The sequence below is a fragment of the Schistocerca gregaria genome, chromosome X, assembly GCF_023897955.1.
Source record: "Schistocerca gregaria isolate iqSchGreg1 chromosome X, iqSchGreg1.2, whole genome shotgun sequence".
Taxonomy (NCBI): domain Eukaryota; kingdom Metazoa; phylum Arthropoda; class Insecta; order Orthoptera; family Acrididae; genus Schistocerca; species Schistocerca gregaria.
In genome coordinates, this window is record NC_064931.1 from 245,782,233 (window position 1) to 245,794,303 (window position 12,071).

Consider the following 12,071-nt stretch of genomic DNA (forward strand, 5'->3'; position numbering starts at 1 on the left):
CAGTACATGCACAGCTGTCTTGTTAAATACATTTAATTTTGTTCATTATTGGTAGTGAAGACTGTCAGTCTGTTAAAAGGGTCATTAGATAAACATGCAGTGGAAAGCAATGTGAACAAAAGGTCTTTTTATTGAATACATTTGATACTTATTTGGAGACTGTGGGCACAACATAGTTTGAAATGTATGATTGATAATGATTGTGACATGGTATGTGGAGAAACACAGGTGCCTCTGCTGAGTGTAATATGACGTTTTCACTGTTTATTTCAGAGAAGTGTGACTACAATTATAAAATTCCAAATGCTGGGCATACATTAATTTATTCATGTATATCCTTACTAAGAGAGGTGCCCAACAATTTAGGCATGGAGAGACAGTAAAGTACCCATGTCATTTGAGTGTTACATATCTCCCTCTCCATCCCCCCCCCCCCTGCTCTCTCTCTCTCTCTCTCTCTCTGTGTGTGTGTGTGTGTGTGTGTGTGTGTGTGTGTGTGTGTGTGTGTTTTACTTTATTTTATTTTGGAATTGAAAACAGGCAAGTTTCCAATGGTTGACTTACTCTGAAACTTAACTGCTGTTGCCACAAAATAATTTAGCAACGTACAGGAACATAGCAACTGGAGGCCCTGCCCATTGTTCATTTCAATTTGCACAAATAAACTAATTTTGTGTGTCCATAAACAATAGCTAATATGGTACTTTATCATTACTTCGATTTACTTCTAATTGTGTGCTATCTGGCGTCACTGAATTTTTTGAGCAGTTCAGGTAAGCATCTCCTGCACCAAATGCTTATCAAATCAGGTTATGGTACTTCATTCATAGATGTAGCTTTTAAATTCATGAACATCTCGTTTGAATTAAGATGTGGTTGTTATTTTCTGCATGTGTGTGTACTGTGTCTGAGCAGCTTTTGGTAATGTCCTATGGTCTTCCTCTCTGTTATCCAGGAAATAACTGTGAGAAAAACTCATTACAATATGAGTAAAGTACTTCTAAGGATTCTCTTATTTTTGTGACACACACACACACACACACACACACACACACACACACACAGTTACTGTATAGTGACATGTTAAAAAGTGTCCTGTAATTTTTTGTGAGCTTTCGTATAATAACAAGTATTAAATTAAAAATGAAAATGCTTGAATGAAAAAAATTGGAAAAGAATGAGCGCATATATATTTTTTTATAAAATTCACATAATTTTTGGATTCCTTCAGCAGAAAAGACAGTGACAGGTTCATTTTATGCAGAAACAGGAGGCTTTTGAAAACAGCGTTAACCATAGCCGTAACAACTTGTATGTACCTGCTCACTCTAAATGAACAGTGTTGAACCAAAAATAGAATGGAAGCAGCTGGGCTCCACTCTGGAAACTAAAGAATCAAATCTTGTTCTTACTGTGCTCATTGCACATTCCAGGCGCAGTGAATAAGATGACAAATATTGTAGTCCTAATGCAAAAACAAACAAATATGAAATAATTTGGTAATCAAATATGTGGATTGGAATGATATCTTGTAAGGATGATGAATATAACAACTTGACTTATGATCAGGATTTGGTGTGTCTCATTTCACACATATGTAAACCAATAAAATTGATAGGACTCCTGTTGTTATCCAATGTCAACTTAATTGCTCCAAAAGTAGACAGCAATGAATTTTAATCATGTAAAATTATTCATATCGCTTCAACAGCTTTCAAAGTTGACACAGGTAATGAATTCTTTCATTGAAGCTGCACTAAAATAATTTTCATACTATATAAGGACCCAGTTAAATAACAAAGGTTGTAAGTGTTTGAGTATTTAGTTTTACAGGCTTCCTCTGGCTCTAGGATCTGAAGCAGAAGAGAAAAGAAAGAGACCAAGAGTAATTAATTAGGGACCTTGATGGAACAGGTGCCACAAGCAATAATGCTGTTTCTGGGATATTTGTGTTGACTATTTTTCCATCAGATATGATTAAAATAAATTGTGGCAATTAATTTTTCAAAATCTATTATGTAGATTATTGAGTGAAATTTCACAGTACATAGCACATTGACATTGTCTATTACTTAACATCTGATGTTATTGTAACTCTTTTAGAGGTATTTGTCTGTTCAGTTTCTGTGATGTAGCAAAAATGAAGGAAATGACTAGGTGAGATTACAATCATGTTATGAAAAGCTACTGCATATTCAATAAATAAATTCAATTTTTTTCTTGAAAACAAAACCAGTATTGCAGTGTTTTATTGCCTGAAATGGGATCTTTGTTCACAGATCACAAAAGTACTAACCACACACACAGTTATAAAAAGTGTAAGACACAATTTATGAGGCAAAAGGAGACACCACTTTTCAGTTTGTTAGACAGAAACACTCATAGCAAGACTGGCAAGACATAAGCATAACAAAAATTTTCATCAAGCTTTGAGAGCTTCAAAACAATATCCTTGTCCTAACAAAGATGGTAACAGATGTATGTAACATTAGGGAACAGTTCATTATAGGCAGTTAATTTTAGGCAGTTAATGAAAGTGTGGAAATTAACAATTTTTGATTAAGCATTGAATGTATTTTATTGGGAACCTTCAGTACAAACAACACACAAGTGAGGTCATGTGGTTGAAACTGTGTTTGATACTACAAAGTTGTATATATATGGAAATTTTGACTCAGGTCTTCGAGAAACTTGTGGGAATAAAAGTGGGGAACAGTATGTTTTTGAACAGAAGATTACCAAATTTGAAAAGTCTGCAAGCTTCTTAATTGTTTGTGATGTAAGTGATTAGAGATCTCAGTTTTTCTGTTAAACTACGAGGCTTCTTACTACATACTTACTTAACTCGCCTTCCAATGAGTTACCGGAAATTTCGTGTAAAAATTCAATGCTAGCATTTAGAAATCAGTGTAATGAATGACTGTCATCTCCTATGGCAGTTGTGACTGCAGAATTGATTTGGGTCTTCTTGCATACAGCCAGAGAAATTTCTCAGTGAAAAATATTTAGAAATTAGTTTAAGAATAACAACTGAAAGGTTACCGAAGTGTAGCTGAGTGTCATTAAGCTGAATGGCTCTCGAAGGTAGACATCCAATTGCAACCATCAGCCATACAACAGTTTTGTTAGACTTACGTAGGTGTGCGAGGCTCCTCCTGAGGTGACATGAATTTTTGCAGCAGCTCATATGAATGAGATGGAAACTTACATAAATGCTATCTGCGTATGTGTATCACTAATGGATAATGTCAACCAACCTGAGGAGGAAACGAAGAGGATAATTCACCCAAGAATGGTTAAACTAAAATGGGGGTTAGACAATACTAACAAGATGAAATTGTGTGCAGACATGCTCAAGGTTGTAAAAAAAGTCAGTGATCTTTCATAATGTGCCCCTGTCCCCCCCCCCCCCCCCCCCATTCTATATACACAATGGATCAGACTGGTCGACAAGCAGACTGAAGTCTGAAACAAGTTAAGAAATTTCAAAATGGAACCTTTCACTTTGTTCTAAGTTGCCAAACATTTGGTATGTAATGCTTCTTAACTATGACATTGTTGCCAAATTAAATAAAATTTAAACTCAGCTGTGGGGACAAGATTAATTTTGATACGTTAGGGATACCAAAATAATGAGAAGAGAGATGTTACTGAAGCAAAGAACATATGACACATGAATAGCAACTGTGAAAATACTGCTGCCCTCATTTTTGTGTGTGTCTGTCTTGCACAAATGTATTAAGCTCAGATTTATTTGTTTTGTCCATTTGTAAAGAATCTATTGTGATGCTCCAAAATCCCACACATTTTGCGATACTACATTAATATGTTGAGGTCGTGCTACTTCTGGAAATGTGACCATGTAGCAACTGAATCAGGTGTAGAAGATATATCTCCCACTGGAATGTTTGGACTGCTCAGGCAGACATCAATTTATTACAGAGTGAATCCGTTTTATGCTGAAGAAAAGAAGACGCAAGAATTATTATATAAAACTTTTGCCATCCATTGAAGCAGCGAAATCATTCAGAAGTATCCAGCTTCTGCCATGTGAAGCATTATTTGTCTCATTTGTGAAACACTCAACAGTGAAAGTTAGTGAATCAACACAGCTTCTAGCCTATTGCTGCAGATATCTACATGCATTCTTCATTTTCCCTACAGCACATACATTTACCTTTTCACTTGGAAGGAAAACTGGAGGAAGGTAAGAGGTGAATATCCTGTAAACAACAAGGTTGATTAGAGATGGACCACAAGTCCAGATTATGCAAGGATAGGCAAGAATATTGACTGTGTCCTTTTCAAAGGAACCATCCTGGCATTTGACAGAAGCAATTTAGGGCAATCACAGAAAAACTAAATCTGAATGACCAGATGCGTAATTGAACTATAATCCTCCCGAATATGAGTCCAGTGTGCTAGCCACTGCACCACCTCATTCTGATTTTGCACTTGTCCTTCAGAGAGTGGATTCTTGAAATTTTAAGAAGGCTTTCTGTTGTGCACAAGTTCATTCTTGTAGTGTCTCGCTTTGGAGTTTGTTGAGCATTTCTGCTCCTACATTAGCAAGTATTACTCAAAAACTTGTTCAAGAAATTCAGGAAGTCATTCCAAAAGCTCTGTTCAGCCCCTGTGCTAATCATTCTTGTTTTGGAACTGCAGAGAAGTTGTACTCATTCTTCTCATTTTCTATATATAGAAGGGAAATTATATTCGGAAGAACAATATAAACAGGAAATGATTGTCTGAACCTCACTGGAGTGTTGTTTATAATTCAGTTAAACTCGTAAAAGAAGACAGGAAAACAATTGTGAGCGCTTTGGAAGACATGCAAGATCCATTAAAGGGAAACATTAATAGTAGTACTGCAACAAGTTTTCTCCTTCCAGCTATATTTGATTTTACCTTTTCGACCTACTTAATTTTTTTGTACATGATACTAGAGGAAGTAAATTTAGTTCAGCAGAGTCAACAGTCTCCAAAAATGACTCTGGATTAAGGACTTGGCAAATTAAAAATCTCGAATGAGTTTTTATTAACACAAGGAACTACAATTATATGCACTGCAGTTACTTCTGCCACTAAAAATTGCATTGATATGCACTCAAACGTCGAATGACGAGGAAGAGGGACACTACATAAAACAATGCTTGCTGAACTAGCTCATGACACTGGAATTTTGGTTCAAGAAGTAATGTGATCATCATTGTTTGAATGCACAGGCCGATTTATACAAGAAGTATCACAGTCAAGAAGGAAATCGCCAAAATTTTTCAAACAGTTGGAATAAAATTTATGCTTGAAGCTTCAGATGACAGTCTGGCTGTATCACAGGGGACTTTGGTAGAAATTTACAGTAATTTTGGAAAGAAGCAGGTGCAGCAAGAAATAAGAAGACATCAGTGTGCATCCAAAACAAATGTGGATAGTGCAGCTAGATGCACAGCCCAAGAAATCCTTCAATGTATAATTAAGTGGGACTTCAGTGAGTGATTACCCTGTACATCACTTATAATTGAATGCTACTTGACCATTGTCTCTCATTCCCATAATATGAGGAAGCTTTTGTAAACTGAAACTAATAAAAAATTGTATATATGGTTCTCGGGTGAAACGTCGGATGTCATAGTGAAAACTCTACAATATTTCGTCAGCGCAACTGGCCGACATCTTCAGGTGCGACGAAACACACTGCTAAGGCAGGACCAGGGCCCCTTATTTATGCCAGTTTTAGGCAGGAAGTGCGCATGCGTGGAGGCGCCAAATTCGATGGCCAATAGCGTCGATATCAACTGATAGCTGGAAGGACAGCAACGCCACCTACAGGATGAAGAACCAAAGACTTCAGCACACGCGCGGAGGCTGCTGCCGCTGCTGCCATCGGCCGCCCCAGCGACCTCTGTCGGAAGCCGCAAGCAAAACTGCGCGTCCACGTAGGCGCCTTGATTATCCTCCCGTTGCCAACAGAATATTTATGTTGCTGGCGAATCGTCGTCAGTCTTATGACCAATAGCATTCCTCTCTGCTCGAGGCGACTCCAGTATGGCCAGTGCTGGATCCCAAGCTGTACTAAGCTGATAGCCCGTGTCTCTGTTTACAAGATTCGTCGAGCTACGTATTTCCACTGCTTCCTTAAAACACTGTCCCAGTACAAACTCGTCGATGCGAGAATTTTTGTTTGTTGATAATTCATAGAATGGCCTGTACTGAGACAATTAACAGCTGCAGAGAGGTCAGTGGTTCGATCCCTACGAGAAGATCCTGATATTGTGATTTTGCTGGCGGATAAGGGAAATGCGACTGTTATCCTCTCCACGTCGATGTATCTGAGCAAGATGCACCAGCTTCTGGACGACTCTGCATATCACACTGGCCATATTGAAGTCGCCTCGAGCAGAGAGGAATGCTATTGGTCATAAGACTGACAACGATTCGCCAGCAACATAAATATTCTGTTGGCAATGGGAGGATAATCAAGGCGCCTACGTGGACGCGCAGTTTTGCTTGCGGCTTCCGACAGAGGTCGCTGGGGCGGCCGATGGCAGCGCAGAGCAGTGGCAGCAGAAAGCGCGCGTGCGCCGAAGTCTTTGGTTCTTCATCCTGTAGGTGACGTTGCTGTCCTTCCAGCTATCAGTTGATATCGTCGCTATTGGCCATCGAATTTGGCGCCTCCACGCATGCTCACTTCCTGCCTAAAACTGGCATAAATAGGGGGCCCTGGCCCTGCCTTAGCAGTGTGTTTCGTCGCACCTGAAGATATCGGCCAGTTGCGCTGACGAAATATTGTGGAGTTTTCACTATGACATCCGACGTCTCGCCCGAGAACCATATATACAACATGTCCATCGGGAAAGCCTCAAGCAACACATAATAAAAAATTATCTTCATTGGCCACAAATCAAGATCATCTAGCCAATTTTTCCATTTAATCAATTGAAAGAAAGGTTTCAATGACATTATTCAGAACTCAACTAAACTAAAAGCACAACAACGTTTAGTGTAATAATATTAATAATAACTACTAGCCTGTACTGTACTAAGCTTGTGAAACAAACTGCTATTATAACTGTATATGCTTTGTTTTCAAACATATAAAATGAAAGGTAAGTTTCCCATTCTATTCTTTATTATTTCTTTGGACTTTCCCTGGTGGTTGCAATGCTAAATGCTGATTCGTATTCTATGTTTCTCACCTATTTCTTTAAGTATGCATATTACAGTTACTAGAGTGTAGAGTACACACACACACACACACACACACACACACACACACACACACACACACACACACACACACACACACACATATTTGCTTTTTTTGTAAGTCTATAAATCTACTGGTTGATTGTTATTAACGTTCAAAAGCCATAGGAGTGACGTAGGTGATGATAAGACAAGTAATTTGATATGAGACACAGGGGATTGCAAATGTTGGGAAATGTCATAAAACTGTTGAACATGTGACGTAATCAGATGACATACCAACTCACACGTGCAGCATTCGCACTTAGGCATGAAGGGGTAATTGAGCGATGCAATACTTGCAGTCAAGCAAACACTGCAAATTTCGAACACCTTTTGTGCATGTGATTTGTTGTAAACTTACAAGTTACAAAATTATTGTCCTCACTGTAACCAAAGCTGTTGGTATTTTGTGTTTCTTTGCTTTTGTCCCTTCATTTTTTTCAGAGGCATTATTTAGTATAGAAAGTATGTCATTTACTGGTAACGACACAGTTCAGAAGAATATATTCATTCACTTGACGCAATATGGTAGGCCATTTTTGCACAGTACTTTGCAGTAAACCATCAGAAACTGTTGAGACCTGCAAATAAAGTAATAAATCTTACCTCAGTGTAAACACACAACTGTCCAATGTAATGAAAAAATGGATAATTCTAATATGTATGTTCTGGACCAGAACATGCTTTTCCAAAAATTATTGAAACCCAATCAGTTAAAATTTAGTATAAATTTATTCAGTCAAAATTTAATATGTAACAAAATAAATGTGTTTTATTCATCCACCCTTAATTCGTATTTTGAAGAGAGAAAGATTTTCAACTTTAAACATTTTAATTTTTAAAGAAATAATAAATTTTTCCCTTATAAGTAAGCTTTCTCAATTTAAAAAAATCACATTTTCTTTGTTATAAACATGAAACGAAAAATGTATTCCAACCTAGAGTTGTTATACGGATCACAAGATTTACAAATGTATTGTAGAGAAAATGGCTATTCAAATTATTACAATTCACAAAATTATTGTAAAAGAGAAGGCTATTTGAATTTAAGTAGACTGCATCTCAGTGAATTTATTGAAAAATATAATAAAATGAACTGAGACATAAAACTAAATCTTCGTCAAATTTGCAAAGCAAAAAGTGTAAAGCAATATTGTGAACTTAATGAACAACAAGTAATCTATCCTATTGAGAAAATAATGATAATGAAGCGACTTATAATCGTTTCTAAAACTTCTGGTAGATAACCATTATGAACTTAAACAGAAAAAAAACTATAAGAAAAAATTTCAGGTTATAACTTTCTAGATGTTAATGATTTTTTAAACTACGGAACAAATTAATGGAAAAAACTGCATCTTTACAACCTAGAATAATAACTTATATAATTAATAATACTGAAAATTTTGTAGAACTGCAAGTATTTTTTAATCAAATTAAAGTAATAGTAATTGCTAAATTTAAGAATATTTTGAAACAAAGGAGATCGACTAAAGTTAATATGAAGTTTTATTGTAGAAGAAATTAAAGTCTTATGTTTTAAAACGAATATTGAAGTTTTATAAAGAACAACGAACTTTGAAGATTATTACCACTGATCAAAAAATTAAGTATTGACACAAATGAAGGAAATGCGAGGCAGAAAATGTGGTTCGGCTATATACTCTATAAAAAATTTAGAATTGTGTGTTAATAGACACAATCCGATTTTTGGTCATCCTTATATCGATCTACCAAAATATATATAAACTTTAAATGGTGTAGTTAATGTTAAAAACGAGAATAGAAATGTTTTCTGTATGCATAAAATCAGTTTTGTATTTAGCAAAAGAGCGTGTGGAAAGGGTTAATAATTGTAAAAATATTGGGCTAGAAATAGATGAAATTTTTGAAAAAAAATTCCCATGCAATGAACAGATATTCCAAACGTTGAAAAAATCAAATATTTCCATTAATGTTTATGCTTATGACGAAAATTTATTATATAACCTCTTTACCATACAACAAATAAACAAGAAAAAGCATGTTAATCATCTTTTAATCATAGATGAAAATAATTCTCAGTATTGTTGGATAAAAGATTTATCTTCATTAATTATATCACAATTGACTAAACATACAGAAAACATTCATCCTTGCGATAGATGTTTAAGATTTTTTCCCTTCACTAAAACAATCAGACAATTATGGGTTGGGTTGTATGGGGGAGGAGACTAGAAAGCGAGATCATCAGTCTCATCACATTAGGGAAGAAGTCGACAGTGCCCTTTCAAAGGAAACATCCTGGCATTTGCATGGAGCGATTTAGGGAAATTACGGAAAACCTAAATAAGGATGGCCGGATGTGGGATTGAACCGTCATCATCCCGAATGCGAGTCCAATGTGGTAATGGCTGCGCCACCATTCTCGGTTTATTTTTATTATGTTTCCAGTTAGTTTCCTATTTAGTTCTGACTTATTCACTGCTGAGGTGTTCAGGAGGAATCAAATACAATTTTATGGTAGCATCAATTGTTTTTTGCATGTATCAGAATTAATTAGCCATTTGATCTGAAATGTCTACCCTTTGTTTTATGTTCAATGATGACTTCTGGTTTTAGTTTTCATTTCCAGACTGGTCTGATGGAACTGTATCTAACGTGTTTTGTTGAAAGAAAGACTTCTGGTTTTTAGTTTTCATTTCCAGACTGGTCTGATGGAACTGTATCCAACATGTGTTTTGTTGGAAGAAAGACCATGTCTCTTCCATTTTGGAACTACAATGCAGTCAGATGACTGTTTACCTCCTACTTAATCATTTTTATGGTATGTTTCATAACTGGTAATAGATGCCGTCTGTTCTTTGTCAGTGTCCCCACCAAATTTGTCTCTTATTCAAGGAAATATTTTGCAGTGTGCTTGCCACTGCGCCATGTGGCTCGGTAAGACAATTGTGAAAAGGATTGTAAAGAACATGAAGTAAAAATAAATGTAAAAGCGGAGAAAAAAACTAAATTTAAGAATTATACTAGTTAATAATGGCTACCTTTTGCAAATTATGCCGATTTAGAATGATTTTTAAAAGATGTTTATACTTGTCAACTAAATCCTGAGAACATTATATTAATAAATATCAAAAGCATTAGCCATTCTCCTTTAGTTGTTTTATAAAATTTTCTAATGGAGATTATAAATCACCCATAACATATGTTGGTAACGATTCATTGCAAAAATTTGTATAAATGTCAAAACAAGAATCTAGAGAAATGAAACCATTGTATGAACAAAATGCTCCAATAATAATGACTGAAAGAGATAAAATATATTTTAAAAATTCAGAGACTTGTTTTCTTTGTGAAGAATAATTTACTGCTGGAGGAAAAAAGTAAGCGATCATTGTCATTTAAGGAGGAAATATCTAGGAACCACACATGAAGATTGAACTCTTAATTGTAAAAACAATTCATTTATTCCAGTTTATATTCATAATTTAGCAAATTATGATGTTCATTTGTTAATTAAAGAATTGGCAATAAGGATGGATTAACTTTAAGATTTTTGGATACTTTCAAATTTATGGCAACGAGAATTGTCTTCTAATGTTAAAAAAGAACATTTTAGAAAAACAGCAATATATTTAGAATGTGGAAAGTGTGACTTAATAATTAAAAAAAAGTTTTCATCCATACGAGTATATGGATTCTGAAGAAAAATTAAAGGGGACAAAATCTCTCTTTATTATTTGGCACATATTCAATATTGCCGATGAAGATGATAATCACGTAAAATTAGTTTGTAAAGTTTAATATTAAAATTTAGAACAATATATGAAATTATATAATACATCTGGCTTTTAATATTAGTGGACATTTTCTGGGATTTTAGAGATACTTGTATTAAATCTTATAAACTCGGGTTAGTTTGTTATTTTCCTGGTCCAGGTTTATCTTGGAATGTCATGTAAAAATTACTGAAATTGAAGTAGAAGTATTAAACGCTTATGATATGATCTTATTTACTGAAAAAGGAATTTGAGGAGGTATTTCTCAAGGTACTTAGAGATACACTAAAGGTAATGGTAAATATGAAAAATTATGATCCAGAAAGAGAATCAAGTTATTTAGGATAATTTCTGCAGTTTTGCTATGTTTAATTATTTAACATTTAAAAATTTCAAGTTGATACATCCAGAAAACTGAAATAAAAAATTATACTCGAAACACCAGTTGGTTATATATATGAATTTATTTTAAGATTTGATTTTGAATATCTAAAGTCATGGATTTACACAAAGATTTACCTTTAGCGCCATCAGGATTAAATAAATTACTAACAACATTAAGTAATGTAGAAAAATACGTTTTACAATATAGATATCTCAAACAGTAATTAAAGCTTGAATTAAAATTAACAAACTCTGATAAAATTTTAGCATTTAACAACTCAGATTGGTTGAAAAATACAATGATTTCAATACAGAAATGACAAAAAGGGGCTAACTATTTCAAAAAGACTTAAAGTAATGAATAATTCTTCTGAAACTTCCTGGCAGATTAAAACTGTGTGCCCGACCAAGACTCGCAATCGGGACCTTTGCCTTTCGCGGGCAAGTGCTCTAACATCTGAGCTCCCGAACACGACTCACGCCCGCTCCACACAGCTTTACTTCTGCCACTATCTCGTCTCCTACCTTCCAAACTTTACAGAAGCTCTCCTGCGAACCTTACAGAACTAGCACTCCTGAAAGAAAGGATATTGCGGAGACATGGCTAAGCCACAGCCTGGGGGATGTTTCCAGAATGAGATTTTCACTCTGTAGTGGAGTGTGCGCTGATATGAAACT